Source organism: Haliaeetus albicilla, chromosome 3 (assembly GCF_947461875.1).
Source record: "Haliaeetus albicilla chromosome 3, bHalAlb1.1, whole genome shotgun sequence".
Lineage (NCBI taxonomy): Eukaryota > Metazoa > Chordata > Aves > Accipitriformes > Accipitridae > Haliaeetus > Haliaeetus albicilla.
Genome location: NC_091485.1, coordinates 6,083,166 through 6,099,359, shown reverse-complemented (window position 1 = coordinate 6,099,359; position 16,194 = coordinate 6,083,166). Strand labels below are relative to the sequence as shown.

At 40.0% G+C, this 16,194-nt stretch overlaps 1 protein-coding gene across 1 annotated transcript in view; it reads right to left on the bottom strand.

Moving 5' to 3' along the window:
• Positions 1 to 16,194, bottom strand: part of LOC104315796 (poly(rC)-binding protein 3-like) — a 526,334-nt gene that overhangs the window by 180,018 nt on the left and 330,122 nt on the right. The window contains exon 3 of the mRNA XM_069778730.1: positions 4,857 to 4,957. The gene's annotated coding sequence lies outside the window, so the exon portion shown is untranslated. The remainder of the gene's footprint in view (positions 1 to 4,856; positions 4,958 to 16,194) is intronic.

The window sequence follows — 16,194 nt, the reverse complement described above, 5'->3', positions numbered from 1 at the left end:
CATTTACGCTCCTTGCTTGCTCTTTCCCATAGTAAGACCATCAAATCGGCTCTCAGCTTCTTTTAAAAAAGCCAAAGCAGACTAAGCCCTTCAAATCTGTTGCAGACATTTTCTTCAGCGTACTAATGATTTCTGTGGCCCTCTTCTGACCCTGTTTTTTTCAACATGCTTTCTTAAAGCAGGGACACCAAAACGCAGCCTTCTAGCATCAGTCTTACCAAAGCCAGACTCATGACCAAAGCAACAACCCCTGTTCTATGTAATCAATTTTCTCACTGGAGTTGCTTATCTGATGGGATTCCTGCAATCTTTCCCTCAAAGGTTAGGACTCCTTAGAACACAATTCCTCTTTCTCTTAATGAAGCTAGTATTCTTCAACCTTAAATTAAGTATTTCGCTTTATATAGATGGACTGAGGTTACCAAGCAACCCAGGTTTCTTGCTATAGCAAGGGGCCTGGACTCTGTATCATTTGCAAATTTCATTGACAGTGATTCTATCAGCTTCCAGGTTGTCTGAAAAAACACTGAAAATATATGTCTAATTGTGAAATTTGTTGAAACCCTCTACAGACACCTTCCCTCAATCACGACTCATCATGCCAAGGATTTTCTGTGGATGGGCTAGTTTAGCATGTGCTTTATTGTCACTGTGTAGGGTTAATTTTTTATCAGAACATTGAATAGATTGCAGTAAACTCTAATAATTTGCCTGGGAATATCGAAAGCTGAAAGGTACTGTAAGCAGAGGTGAGGGTTTTGGGTTCCAATACTACTCAGCTGAAGAAGGAATTGACCCTGTGAATATTTCACTTCTGTACTACAAAATAAAAGGAGATATGACCACCACTACTTCCACTTATACTGTGAACCTGATTATCCTTCTCCTTTGCTTTTGTAACATCTGCCTCAAAATAAGATGTTGTTAATCAAAATTGATTAATCTACCTAAACCCAACTGGAGCCTCTTCCCCACCCTCCGCCCCCATCTCAAAATGAAACCCTCCCTTTTCTCCATTCAGATTGACTCACTATTTATTATTTATTCCCTGGGCTGATGAAGTGATAAATCAGGTGTGTGCACAGTCCTGATATGCTTAATGCCACAGAGATTGAGTAATTCAATTATTAGGCTTGAACTCATTGCGTCAAACGGCCTGAGCTTCCTTATGGTCTGCTTTTCACGGTAAACAGGACAGAGCTTCAAAACTCTATCTTAGAGACAAATCCAAGCAGAATTGAAGCTGTTGGCTCTAGCCTGTCTTTCCTCTTAGTAAAATTAAAGTGAATGGTCAATTAAGTAGATATGGAAGCTTGTATTAGTATACACATTTCTGACATGTTATGGTCCAGACAGCAAAGTGAACCACACAGAAGTACAGATAATTAGAAGAGACATCACTTAGTAACAAGTGATGTATTCAGCACATCTGCTTTCTGGGGAGACAGAAATATAAGCAGTGACCCTGTGTTCTTTTCAGACCACAAATAAGACTCAAAAGTTTGGCTATGTGCTTATAGCCAAAACACCTGAAAAGCAACCAAGCAAGCAAGCAATAAGAAATAAGGAAGCTGGTTTTTCACTTGTAAAAACAATGGAAACAGAGAAAAATCTTACAATTTCATCTGCATGTGTAGAATGTGAAATTTCAGGTGTTCAATCTATAGCTTCTAACATAATTACATTTAAGTTATATAAATAATATAAACCCAAAGATTTTTACTCTTGTATTTTCACTGATTGATGTGAGCACTTATTAAATAGTGCAAATTCTTTATATCGCTCTTCCTGCTTTTATGTGAAATAATACATCAGAACTCTTATTTTGGAGGCTACCGATAGCTAAACTTGCTTATTTATGATATACAAGGTCATGAATTATTAGATACTGTATCAATTCTATTCAATGTATTCTCTTCATCTTCATCTCAGAAATATGCAGTGGCAAAAAGTGATAACATCCTAAAATTTCATCGCCTATTGTCCACAGGATAATCAAATATGACTGCCAAAGCTGACCCAGCCTGTAACCAGGCACTGAGTTTCATAAAATCCTTTGGGTACACTGAAGTGGAACATATTCCAACAAGAAGCAAATAACATAATATTTACAGTAGCTGTATGAAATTACAAAGAAAGATGAAGTGTGGTAGCGATATGAGAATCTTCATTGCTATTTTGGTGGAGCAGTCTCTGGAAATATAAGATCCCTCACTTAAGAAGCTAGGATGAGTGGACTCCATTGTTTAGAAATAATTCTGTGTTTTAAAATGTAGTTTCTTATAAATGTTATTCTTTATGAACAGGAAAACTTTAAGAAGTTCTGAAGTTCTCCTTCAATAAGTCTGGAACAGAAGAGAGCTTTCTTTTCTGTTCCTCCTAGTAAGAATCCTCTTGCTCTCCCTTCCAATGCAAGTTGTTCTTTTTCCTCTCCACTTTTCCCAAACCTACTAGCCCTTCTAACACTCTTTCCTTTAACTTGTAGAGGTTATCCTCAGACACTATTATTTCCAGCAGTTTCCAAATTTTTCCAGCTTCCTCTCACTAAGTCCAGTAAGGACTTCCAAGTTGTTAAATACTTTTATTTTTTCCTTTCTATAAAATCTCTGCTATTTTTGAGAGATACCGTTGTTATATTTGTCTCAGAGTTTTCACCCTGGGCTTCACTCAGATTGGGAGGAGTAACAACTTGCAGATTACTTTTAAAAGCTTAAAAAACTTTGAAAAAAGCTCTTCTCTTGTTCCTTTAGAATTGAAGCCAAGGGTCAGACAAGCACCTCTTCCCATTTCCCAGTATAACCACAACAGAGTCCAGGAAATCTAACAATTACAGAAGAAGAACAAAGTCCAAAGACCCTTTTCAAGGCTCAAGTTCCCTCACTGTACCTCAGTTTACCTTCGGGGTAGTATGTATCAAGCCTGAACAGTGGGGTGGTGCAGCCCTCCCAGGCCACGTTGCGATGTCGGGACCAGCCAACGCTGTGTTCTTGCACAGTGAGTTGGGACAGCCCAGTACTTTCTTATCCTGGCTATGGTACAGTGAGTCGGGACAATTAGACACCCCCTAAATGCACCTGAAATTCCTGTTGCCTGGAACCATACCTGAGTCTCCTCCTTCTCGGATCATGACTCACTGTTGTGGTTATCTGACAAGAATTATGGCTGGAATGAAATTACAATGACCAAAGTCAATCATCTCACAAACCTACATACAAACCTACAACCTTTGAGCTCTCCTGGACCGCAGCACGCTGCAACCGGCATCTCCCTCTGAGTGGGACGCCTCTCAGAGCTCGCAAACTCTCATTTGCAAAAATCAGAGGACCGTTGCCGAAAGCTGATGACGGAACCTGGGCTGATGCCCTTCACTCCTTGAGGCTCAACCCTTTGCCCATTGAGAAATGCTGAGACATTTCACGTGAATATTTCACTGAATTCGAGGGGAATTTTAACAGGTATACCTCTGTTGATATATCTATCTTTGTGTGTGTGTGTATGAATTGACCTAGGTATATTCTATTGAATCGCTTTGTAAATGTTAAATTAGCCAGTGATTTTTACTAAATCTTGTGACTTACCTCAAACTGTAAATGAACATCAGACTGCTGCTACACACATAATCCCTTCGACAAAAACTGTTACCCAAGTCTGGGACTAGGAGTGGATCCAGCTGCCCCTGGGCTCCTCTCTGAGAAGGAGTCTAGAAAGCAAGGGGGTCTGCTCTGAACCTCCTGACCCAACAGGAGGGCTCTCCTCATTATTTTTCCCTGAACTGATCCCCAAATAAGCAAAGCCTGTAGTATATATGCTTAGCGATGTATGGTTAGCACATGTTACACAGTTTACTGACGTAGTTTCATGCCAATTTTTGTTGTGAGCATGCCAATTCCTGTTGTGAACAAATAAAAGTTGAGTGTTGTGAGTTAAAGGATCCCTGGTATCGTTTCACCTTAATCCTGACCTGGGAATCAGCAAACCCGAGTCGTCATCCTGAGAAATTTGGATGTGATAGCTAATACCTTTGACGGTAATTCTTTAAGCAGTCCTAGCCACTCATTTGTGACAAACAGGCATGAGAAGGTTTAAGGGCAGTCAGAGATCTAAATTTTGGGGAACACAGGGCAATTTGAGAAAGACAATGCAAAATCAGTGGGAGAAAGTGAGTCAGGTATTGCTGCCGTATAGATAATAAGCATAGTTATGGGAACAAGTTGTATTAAAGAGATATTCTGGTACAACCTGCTGTACTAGGTGGACTGCACTGTGTAAGGTACTCATTTAGATGCAGTGTTAGCAAACTCCTGATGTAGTATAAAGCTGAGACTAAGCAGTTCAACCTTTCCAAGAGTAAGACAAGCAAAGGGAACACAAGAGACTAAATGGGTAAAGGAGGCATATAAAGACAGTTTTTGTATCCATGTGAATCCTGGCAAATTTTAGGGTCCCATTTACTACAATGAGTAACCTCTGGAGGCTCCCAAGAAGAAAAAGAGCCCAACTGCAAATGAGCAAGCATTTCCTGACCCTGATGCCACACAATTCTAGCGACAGAAAAGAAGCTTTAACCATTCAACCTTTTACCAGGAAAAAGCCCCCAAATGCCCAGAGATATGAGTACAGTCCCAATGGCACTACCAGTTGGAATAATCAGGTGAGTACTTCATCTCAATTATATCTGTAATATCGATAGATTTCATTCTACCTGGGAAAGATTAAGAACAGTTTCACACTATTCAATTTGCACTCACATTCAATTGGCCCAGAAAATTAATATGGTAGTCCATATAATAAATACAAGAATAAAATACAAGTCAGGGCTACAGGAAAGAAAACAAAACTGAGAATGAAGAACTTACTTGTCAGAAGACCAGTGATATTTAAAAAACTGCTGTTGTTGGTCAGTTTTTGCAGTCACTCTGCGGTCTCAATGAAGATATCTAAAGGTGTTGAGTATGCTCTGAAAAGAAGAAGAATCAAGAACTTAGTAATTATATCACCTATCAAATACTAAACCAAAACTTGTCCAAAATAACTTGCTTATGAGGTTATTCATTCATAAAATAATTTTTTATTCCACCACTGAATCTGCAGAGAGTTTATGGGCTTCTACAAGTTGAACTGCTCAGATCAGGCTTCCTGGAGTGCACAGGGAATCAGAACAATAAGATGAGTAATTATTTAATTTATTCTCTTGCATACCTACATTTCTAAGCTGTTCCAGTTTTGAGAGAACAGTGAAAATGAAAGAGGTCCAGCTCCTTCCTGGTTTAATAAACCAATATGCTGGAGTAAATGATTTTCCAAAACAGGCACATAAAATCATGTCCCTAAATGTCTTTCAAACAATTGACTAGAGTTCATTAGCTATCTTTTGGACTAGTTCATGTATTTGGCCTCCTTATTTGTGATCTAATAGCTGAGGATGTCTGTTTGTACTCACAACATTATTCTGCATTTTAGGTCTAGCATTGTAATTTCCAATTGTCCTTAATGGACAGGACAGTTAACGGAATCAAGGAGCCATCTCAGCTCTCCAAATCAAAATGAAACCGAAAGACTGGGAGATGACCAGTGCTTCCACCTATGCAGACTGTGGGGGGAAGAGGTAGAGGAGTTGGGAATGAAGGAGTGAAGTTGAGCCCGGGAAAAAGAAGGGGTAGAGAGAAGGTGGGTTTAGTGTTGTCTTTGTTTCACACTATCCTACTCTATTTTTAGTTGACTATAAATTAAATTAATTTTCCCCAAGTTGAGGCTGCTTTTTGCCCATGATGGTAACTGGTGTGTTATCCGCTTGTCTTTATCTCAACCCATAAGATGTTTTATCGTATTTTCTCCCCCCGTTCTGCTGAGAAAGGGAAATGTGAGAGCAGATGGGTGGGTGTCTGACTGCTGGCCAAGGTCAACCCACCACAGCTATAAAATAATGTTTCCATCACCGATCTCTTCAAGATCAGCAGGACTAAGACCGGAATGGAAAAAAAAGCCATACGAAGAAAACTCTGCCTATAATGCATAGGAATAAACAGAATTAATAAGGAACAGAACTCCTTCTCAGAGAAAACTGCATTAACAGGAAATCTTCATACACCTCTAACTTCTCTACTGTAGCGCAGCCACAAATTTGAAAACAAGTGCTTACGTTAACAAGCAAAAAGTCAAATGACTCATACTCTAGGAAAGGAGAGTGCTGAAAACCTCATTTAAAAGAAGATCTCTGCTTGTGATATGATACTGAGGTCTCTTTGGCCCATTAGGGAATTTTTGACAGTGATCATTGAAATATAACACAGCAAGTGTTTTAAAGTTGGAGATAAGACTGATTGACTTGCAATAATGTATTTATTCTGTCAGCATTTCTTTTAGAAACAACTAAAGTTCTTTCGCAGCTAGGTTTTAACAATCCTGAGGTGATTTATTTAATTCCAGATTTCATTAAGCTCCAAAACTTCATCTTAGCAACCATTATGATAGTAATAGCACATTTCAGCTACGAAAAAAACTGAAGGGCTATGCATCTCTATCTGATATTGAAGACTATGGAATGAAATCTCCATCGAGTTAGTACAGCAAAGGATTATACATTTGTTTGGATTCCCTTGGTTTTGGTGAGGATATGCCTTACAATGGCAAAATTAGCAAAACCCTCTCAGATAAAACTCATTGAATGCACTCTTTCCTGACTGAGTTTCTTAGAATTAATGTTCTGTTAAAATAATCAACAACCTGCTAAAAAGATGGGGTCTGTGGGAAACATTCACACTGCCTTACATACTTGTTGTGAGGAATCTCTGGTATAACAAAACCTAGAACAATATGAATTGCCAGTAGAACTGAGCGAATATTAAATTCTACCAACAATCTCCTGTTTACAGCCTAAACCACTCTTGTAATTTAGCTGTGTTTTCATGGCTAAATAACTAAGGTCTCATGCCTGTACCCCGGGAAATCTATAAACAGACAGTGAAATTAACTGTTAGTTGGGAAAGAGAGCTTGGAAACAGCTTTATGAAAATGTCACCTAAATCCTCATCAACTGTCAAAAAAAGAAAATAGTGTATTAGGAAATATTAGGAAAAGAACAGAAAACAGCAGAAGAAAACATGATAATGTTGCCATAAAAATCTATTGCCCACCTAACATTTTGAATATTGAATACAGTTCCAGTCATCTCATCTCAAAAATGACAGGATAGCAATAGAAGGATAAAGAAAAGGGTGACAGGATGATCAAAGGTATGTAATGGCTTCTGTACTAGGAGAGAAAAAAAAATGGCTTCACAATTTTCATATTGGAAGACCTACATACAAGGGGAAGGACTGTGAGAGCGCCCCAGAAATTCATGAACAGTACCAAGAAAGTGAATAAAAAATGCTTTTTCACTGTATTTCATAGCACGGGAAGCAGTCCCAATAAAATGAGCAGTTAGCAAGTTTCAAACATGAAACCCAAGAAAGGATGCTTTCCCCAAAGATCATAATTAAACGGTGGAACTCATTGCCACAGGATGCAGTGGATACCACATACAACTGTGGGCTTCAAAAAGCAATTCACTGAGGTGGTAAATCAAACATCGACCAGTCTGTATTTTACACAAAGATACGCAATATAAGCCTTCAGCTTAAGAAACATTATGGAGTGCTGTGGGATGATATCAAGGAAGTTATCCTCTGGTCTGATTTAAATACAGCTGTCGCAATGTCCTCATTCATTTTGCACTTCTATTGCAATCTTGGTGTTCTCTTGCAACATGCAGATGTTAGAAAGTGTACTGTGCCTCCAGCTAGTGTGCAAGGAAGTTTTTGAGGGCAGGAAATTCCTAGTTTCCCTGGTCCCCCTGTGCGGCTTCACAGCCTAGGGTAATTAGAATAAATGAAGGGTTTTCTTTTTGGAGACCTTATAAGCCCATCCATAGTTTTGGAAATAAAAAATGAATATAATGATAATTATAATAATACTCCACACAGACCCGTGATAATCTTTTAGTGTTTTGGTACCTTGCACAAACGAGTAAATAAGAACGGCTATACTAGGTCGGACAGAAGATCTGTCTACCTAAGCCAGTATCCCATCTGCAACAGCGGCCAAAATACAAAGTTAGCTTTGGCTAGTGCAACATATTCGGCTTTCAGGATATGATACACTTTAGAAAGCCATGAAAACCTTTTTCGTCCTGATCAGAAACTGAGTAACCACTATGAAAGGAAAAATTCTGGAGGAAAATCCTCCTCAGGCCCAAGTCCTGGTTCACTTCCCAGCGACTGGGATCACACCAAGCTATGCCGCATCCCTCCTCTCATACGCTGGTTTTCACTGAAAAATAACGTGGGCATGTAGCAGGAGGGAATAGCGATAGCAACCACGGTTAATGATCTGGGCAACCAAGACTCTGGGTACACATGCCCCACAGCTTAGGTGCCACCTGCACAACCAGCGATGTAGTCAGCCGAAGCTAGTCAGAACATTTTCATTGTAGTGTTATAAAAGCATTTTCTGAACATAGCTTTTTATTTCACAGGAAGCATCAGCCATCCCATGGCAGAACTGGCAAGCCCTTCATTTGTAGCATGACAGTGAGCAGGGTAAAGTCTTTTATGAAACTGCATCGGATGAACACAAGATGGATACAGAGTTGAAGCAACCTTGCTTATTCACTAAAAATAATCGTATTTTATCACCACAATAAACGGAAAGGGACAATTCTACATATCCTATGTCTATGCATTTGTCTGGAAAAATCTCTATTCCTCCATCATGAGTTAGATTAAACAGTTAAGATGAAGGTCACTAACTGCACAAGAAGGACCATTTTCTTCTTTTTTTTTTTTTTTTTTTGAGGGGAGAAAAGGCAGTATCATTACTTATTTCCATAAAATGAGAGTTTTGTTTATGAAGCCCTTTAATCTTCAGGAACAGCTGGATGCCAGTCCTGAGGCTCCTTAGAAAACCCCAGCCTAAAACCTGCCTCAGTAGGCTGCACTATTTGAACTTAAAATTGTATGTAAGCCCCTCTGCAGATATGTTTATATCAATCCGAAATCACGTATTTGGACTAAATTTAAGCCAATTCCTAAGAGTCTTGCCCAAAAAAGGGAAACTAGCCCAAAAAGATATTGCAGAAAAAGCTACTTCTAACTACCTACATTGGAACAGTGACTACTCTTGACATTCATATTCTATACAGAGAAATGGCAGCCATTCAAAACTGATGGGAAACGAATGAGGTTTACATTCAAATAAGTGTGTCTGCATAACTTATTCAGACTTAACTTATTTATAACTTTTAATGTAGGTAAACTGTTGAAGTTTACCTAAATTAACATTAAATCATTATTCTGGCCAAGCCAAAAGACTTTCTTATGCAGGCATGTGTTTACCCCAACGCCTGTCCACTCAATAAGGGTTACCGTTCAGGGGAACCACATGAGTCAGAAGAATGTGTTCCAGTAGCACAGAAGCTAACTGCCACGAGCCCGAGGACATTACTACGTTTACGCTGGTATTTCAGCTCGCAGAGTTGTGTTGGTCTAGGGCAAGGTATCCAAGTCCCTGACTGGCTGACAAATTCCCCAGTAAAAATCTATTATTTTTTTTTCTAGGGGACAGGAAACAACAAAAACCTTTCCAGGGTGATTTTATTACCGTGGCATGACGTGGGACTGCTGGTGTGGCTGGAGCCCAGCCTGAGGAATGCTTTGCCAGTGGAGCAAAATATACCTATATTTCTGAGTTGATCAGGAAAGGACTCCTGCTGCGGGTGTGACTACAACAGACCACGCTGTCTCAATCGCTTTTATAGCAGTTTACTGCTTTGTCTACCAGAACACATCTAAGAGAATTAAACTTTGCAGCGCAGAAAAGATCCCAAGACAGCTGAAACCCCTGTGGAGACGACGAAGCAGCTCAAGGGCACCTGCAAACTATGGCTTTAGTCTACTGGACATGCTAGTCCCCCCCATGTTAGTCTCACCCACCCACCTACACTTGACCTTGGCAAAATAGTAGTTTTTTTGTTGTAGTTTGTACCAGGCCTAGAAATGATATGAACTATAGTATGCTTACAGGGCTTCCCCCGCTGGCACTAGAATCGATGTTAAACCTTCTACTAGCCCAGCCCAGCAGCACTGCAATAAACACATCTCAGATAACATTGGTGTGCCAACAGCTCCTTGTATAGCCCTGGCCTTATTTTTCAATGGAAAACAGGAGTAATCAAAGAAATAACGAAATTAATAAGAATAAGTTAAAGGGTAAAAAAAAAAAAATAATTTTTGATAGCTTGATTCTTTGCATTGGGTGTAGGTGTCAAAGTGTTGGCATGGGGGGGCTGCAGGTGTGGCCTCTGTGAGGAGCCAAGCTGGTGGCATCTCTGGGGAACATATTTAAGAAAGGGCAGAAAATGCCACACAGACAGAGGAGGAGGGAAAAAAGATGAGTGAGAAACAACAGAGGGAGTACCAAGGTGGGAGGCGGTACTCCAGGCACTGGAGCAGATATCCCCTGTGGCCCATGGAGGACTCCACACCAGAGCAGACAGATATTTCCTGAAGGACTGTGGTCCATGGGAGAGAGCCCAGGCTGGAGCAGGGGAGAAGAGTGAGTGGGAAGGAGCAAATTAAATTAATTTTCCCCAAGTTGAGTCTGGTTTGCCTGTGACAGTAACTGACAAGCGATCTCCTTGTCTTTCTCTTGACTCATGAGCTTTTTCCATCCTATTTTGTCCCCGTCCTTCTGAGGAAGGGGATTGAGAGAGCAGCTGGGTGGGTGCCTACCCACTGGCCAAGGTCCACTCACCACATCCTTGGAGCAGGCAACACGTTTATGCTACTTTGCTTTCAGTGAAAAGGTCCATACTGTTGCACCTCAATTATACACCTGAACTCCATACCTTCAGTTAAGTTAATGTGAACTGCTCCGAGCAGTCCTTATATAGACAAGGAATGATTCTATTCTGAGCATGAGGATGCAACCCTACTTTCCTACTACATCCATTGTAGCTAGTTTGTAAATGCATTATCCAACCCTATTTCCCGTTTGCAAACTGTTAATGATCAGATTTCTGCAAATGCATTAGTTAATTACGTACTGAATTATTTGGACAAAGTGTTTTTAGCATGTGGGTTGTTTGTCAGCTGTTTGCTATTGGCTATGCATTCTTAATAATTGTTTTGACTTCTGCCTTATGTGCCTTATGGTGCAGGACAAATGATATTGTTCATGAATGGCCACCTCATAGTAACAATAATGTTTCTGCTTACTGAACAGATGAAAACAACTTTCCCAAAAGACACAGGTGAGTAAGGAATGACTAAATAAGAAACAGCAAATAGAAATAAAAACTAAATAAGAAACAGCAAAAAAACCCCCCTACCATCTTAGTTTGCACCTGGATATTGTTGTTTGCATGCGAGTACAAAATATTCAGCAAAGCAAAGCGCCTCCTCACACATGTAAGTAAATATTTCTCAGTTCTTCAGGAAAGGAATCGAAATGTTATCAAACCAAATAGCTGTTTGGATCTAACAGATGTTTTTGTCAAATGATATAGCAGTAGTGAAACAGTTTAATCTATAAGAAGACAAGTTTGCTGTGACCAACACGTAATCTGTAATGCACGGGTTGCCATATTACTGAAGGAGTTTTGAGTAAGCTACGGGGGCAACCAATTAGAATTATTATGTTTTCTGTAAGTTTGGACAGCCACCTGGAATGATTTCATTTGCTTTAGGCTTGGTCAACCCAAGTGCATTCTTTTTTTCTGATTTTCCTTGAAACCTCTGTGTCACCTGAAAAGATCACATCTGGTAGGGTCAGTGCTTTTTCTTTGCCCTTCCAATACACACACACACCACTTTTTAAGTCCCAGAGGCCTTTGACATTGCATTACAATGGATCAGCCACCTCTAATATGCTGAGAAGGAAAAAAGCAGACTCCCCAAGAGAGGGGAAGCAGACAATCTGCCCTGAGGCTTCCCTATTGTTATTTCATTTGGAGAGACAGGCAATACCACAGTATCTATGACAAGAGAGGAAAAGATTTCAAGTCCCCCCAGCTGTCTCCTCCTTAATTCGATACTGATTGTTCAGTTGGTCCCAACCCTCCATAAAACACAGATTTTTTTTTCATGGCTGCTGTGCTAGAGAAGTCTCCTGCCTGCTTGTGATGTGCTGTTCTACTTTGAGCAATACTCCAAAACCAGTAAGCACATGAGTAATCATAGGCGGCAGACACTGTGCTACCTCAAGCTGGGTTTTTATTGAAGATTATCCCGGTGTGTCAGGAAGCAAGATTCATGCTTAAACTTCTCCAATTGCCTCCGCTTAGTTTCATAAGGACACGTGCAACACAAAGATATACGTGAAGAACGTTGCACAGTTCAGTAAGCATTGCTTTGGGGAGGATGGACAAAAAAAGAATGTGGTGGTCAGCATAGTATCCTTGTTTGATAAGCCTGGACTGACAGCTAGGGAAGACTGTGCAGATAAGAAAGAACAAGGGTTGTTTCACTGACACTCTCTGCAGGAGATAACCTCTTCTGTATGCAGCAGACACTGATCAGTAATGGTTAAGAACAGGGAATCTCTGAGAGACTGTGTCTAGTTAATATGCCATCTCAACTTCGAAAATACAAGCATGTTTATTGTGCTATATTGCTCAGCAGAAAAATTAAGCACTTCTAGAGTTCTCATTCTCTTCTGCAGTAGGTATCAAAATCTTCTACTAGTTGAGAAGCAGTATTATGCAGACTGTATGAAGAGGCTGAGCCACCTGCCTCAGGCCTTGCAATGAAAGCAGTAAAACTAGAAATAAAATTCATGTGAGCTATCCTAGATGCTATGCAGGTTCCATCACTGCAGGCAGACTTACACAGATGACACATCTCTGACAGGTAAGGGCAGAGAAACGACATAACTTGCCCCATGTCACATAGGTGAGCCTTACTTAACCTTCATGGTACTGCATTATCTGCTAAACTGCTCTACCTCGGTAATTAGCTAAGGCTAATGAAATGGGATGCTATCAGAAGGCAACTGAGAAGAAAAGACTCACTGTGAATTACTGACAGTTATTGCTTACATCACAAAAATGACACCCATTAAAGTACCACTCTCCAGCAAAAAGAAACTGAACAATCACAGCACAAACATAACAGCTTGTACAGAGAACTAACTGTGCAGGAGATATAAGTATTCTAGGAAGAAAAACTGTTAACATAGTATCAGTTGAATCAACTATTTTCTATTCCAGGACTAGAATGAATGGACACATACCATATTATAAGAATCTGTGAGCACAATCCCATTTCACTTATATATGAAATCAATGGCCTTACATTAGAAAAGAATCTCATTCAGGGACGTCCTCGAAACCATTGACATGATTAAGATGAGCAAGATTTCACTTACTATGGTCAGCTGACATCCCTGATGCATATCACGCATTACCAATTATACTGTTATGTTATCCTTACTCAGCGCTGCAATACTTAAAATGTCATTTCATCCATTCAAGCATCAATATTGATCTCTGGTTACATTAAGTATTTCCAGTTACACAGTGTGAAAAATCCCACCTTTTCAGCTATGGTTTTAGTGAAATAACTCAGCTGAAAACTACAAGAATAGCTCTTATTCAATTTCCTCATTCCACGTATGACAATGATTGGCAGTAATCTACTTCATTCAAACAGCGATCTCCCATAGTTTTCCAACAAGATATAAACGGAAACAAATAATTTTGATCAATCTACAGCTTATGCAGACAATAAATAGCATTCTGGAATCAGTAAGCAAATCTGTAAGGGTACAGTTTATAGCAGCAGGTCATTTGCTTGTACTGCAATTTAGATTTCAGTTTTCTCATATCCGCTTAGCAATTTTACCTGCTATGTTTCCCAGAACACTGTGGTGTATCCTATTGTCATAGGCAATTTGGCCATGCAGAAGCACAGTAATGTTTCTATAATTTAACTTGCATGCAGAGGCCCACCTTACCCTTCCTTATGCCAAAAGGAAAGCCCCGGTTGTTTCCATTGCTTACAGATTATGACCCCTTATGTGAAGATCTTTGATCACTAAGCGTGACCTCCCACAGAATATGTGATGCAGAATCCCACTTGGTTCGTAAATCCCTGACTATGAGCCTAAACTACTCCCTTCTCACCTGTATACCACCCTGTTTGTTTGGTGTCAGTGTATAAAAATGAGATTCCTCTTAGAAATTACATTTCCCTCGCCTTCCATGGCTGTCTCAATGTCCTCCAAAGAGAAAACAGACTATAAAGAAAAGGTGATAGACAGAAAAATGGCTCTACAGAAGGAAAGAAGGTCAGAGACAGCAAACTGCGGAATTACTGGTGGCCAGCTTCGGCCGTCCGCCTCCAGGGTAGGTTTGTCTGTAAGATAAGGAAGCACAGTCTATTCCATCAGCCAAATCATTACCAAAACCACTGAATAGTTGGGGGAATTGAAAGGTTGCGTACTAGAAAGGGCTCAGTGGGTGATTTCAAGCCCAGGCACTCCTGGGAAAATCTGCAAGATAAGCAGGGGTTCAGCAGAGTTGAGAAAGTCTAAAAATTGTCTTGGAGGCTGAGCCGAGGGGGTTGCAGCAGAGGCAACTGGTGGGTCAGGGGTTGAAGGACAACCCAACCCTCAGTGCAGATACTGGAGAGTGGCCTGCATAAGGCACGAGAACCACGAAACACTTGTCTCGGTGCAGCAAAAACCCGCTGGCGCTCACGGCTGCTGTCCTGCAGGAGAGCAGTGTGCTACTCTGGCACAACATACGCTAATGCAGGCAGAAGGCTAAGCCCATAGATCAAGTATTTCTTTGTCCCCTGTGCAGTTTGCATAAACTGTAGCAGGACCTTGGTTATGCCTAGCAGGCACAGGAATAGTTTACCTGCTCTTTATTCCACTTTTCAAGGAGGGACGATGAGGCCTAAGAGAAATCTGACTCTTTCTGCACCAATCCGCCACCATTAAGCCTAACATTTTTGTACTTACAGCTGCAATAGCATCACAGTCTGTAGATTGAGATAGATACTGAATTTTTTTTATGAGTACCCATTGCAGTAAAAGTGAAAACTCTTCAGAAACATAAAAGTTCTTTGGATCACTACAGTATTTATAATGAAAAGAGAAGTAAGTCACCATAAATATTTAAGTGTCTCAAATAAAGATTAATTAAGAACTAGGCAGGAAGCTACCTTTTCTTTTTAAGCAATAAATTTTTAATTGCAAAGTATGCTTTAGTAACAAATTGGTGCTTAATGGAGGTATAAAAGGAGAAATCTGAAGGTCAGGGATAATGATCAGATACCGGCATATGCCTCTGCACATAGAACACTCTACTATACTTGAGCAAATATTGCAAAAATTATTAAAAGATATTCATTTGAATAAAATGCTAAGTTCTGTTGAAGCATTTACCATCCTTTTTATTTGCAGGAGTTCATACTCATACGCAAGAGTATCCCTTAAAAGAATACAAATTGCAGACACCTACTTCTAAAAATTTTTCTGTGGCTGACATGCCTTTGATTAGGAAAGTAGGGAACAAACAGAAAGATGCCATTTGGAAGAGATGAAAACATCTGATTTTAACTACATGGAAGAAGCCACGTCTATGGAACATGAACATAAGCAAAGAGCTTCAGTTTTCCAGTAATCAGGTAATAAATAACATTGTTAGCCATCTGCAGATAGACGCAGGCATTCCAAGTGCGATGTCATGGACTATTTTAAGGTGTGCTCTACCTGTTTGAAAAGAAGCGTAATTCTTCTCTGGTCTTTTAAGACAAACAGAAACCAGAAAGGTACCACGACTTCAATTATTCTCAGCTACTCAGAGAACCTGGAAAAACTGGCTTTGGAATGCATGGGCAAGGCATACTTTGGTTTTGTTTTAGCATAGTGCCTTGGTTTGTTTTGTTGACTCGCACTTCCCCTATTGAGTGAGCTTATTTTATTTATTTGTGCAACTGCACACGTAGAGCTTTATACATTAGTTAGGGTATTGCTATCCATCCAGGTTCACAATACTCAGTGGTGAGTATTGGGTACTAAGCTGAAGAAGTAGCATTTTATAGACACCATGCATCAAATGAAAGTTAATTCCTGCAATATTAGTTGCATAAAGGCAATTCTGAAATGCAGTTTTGTAATGGGATGAGCAGAACTGAAAGAAAAAAAACA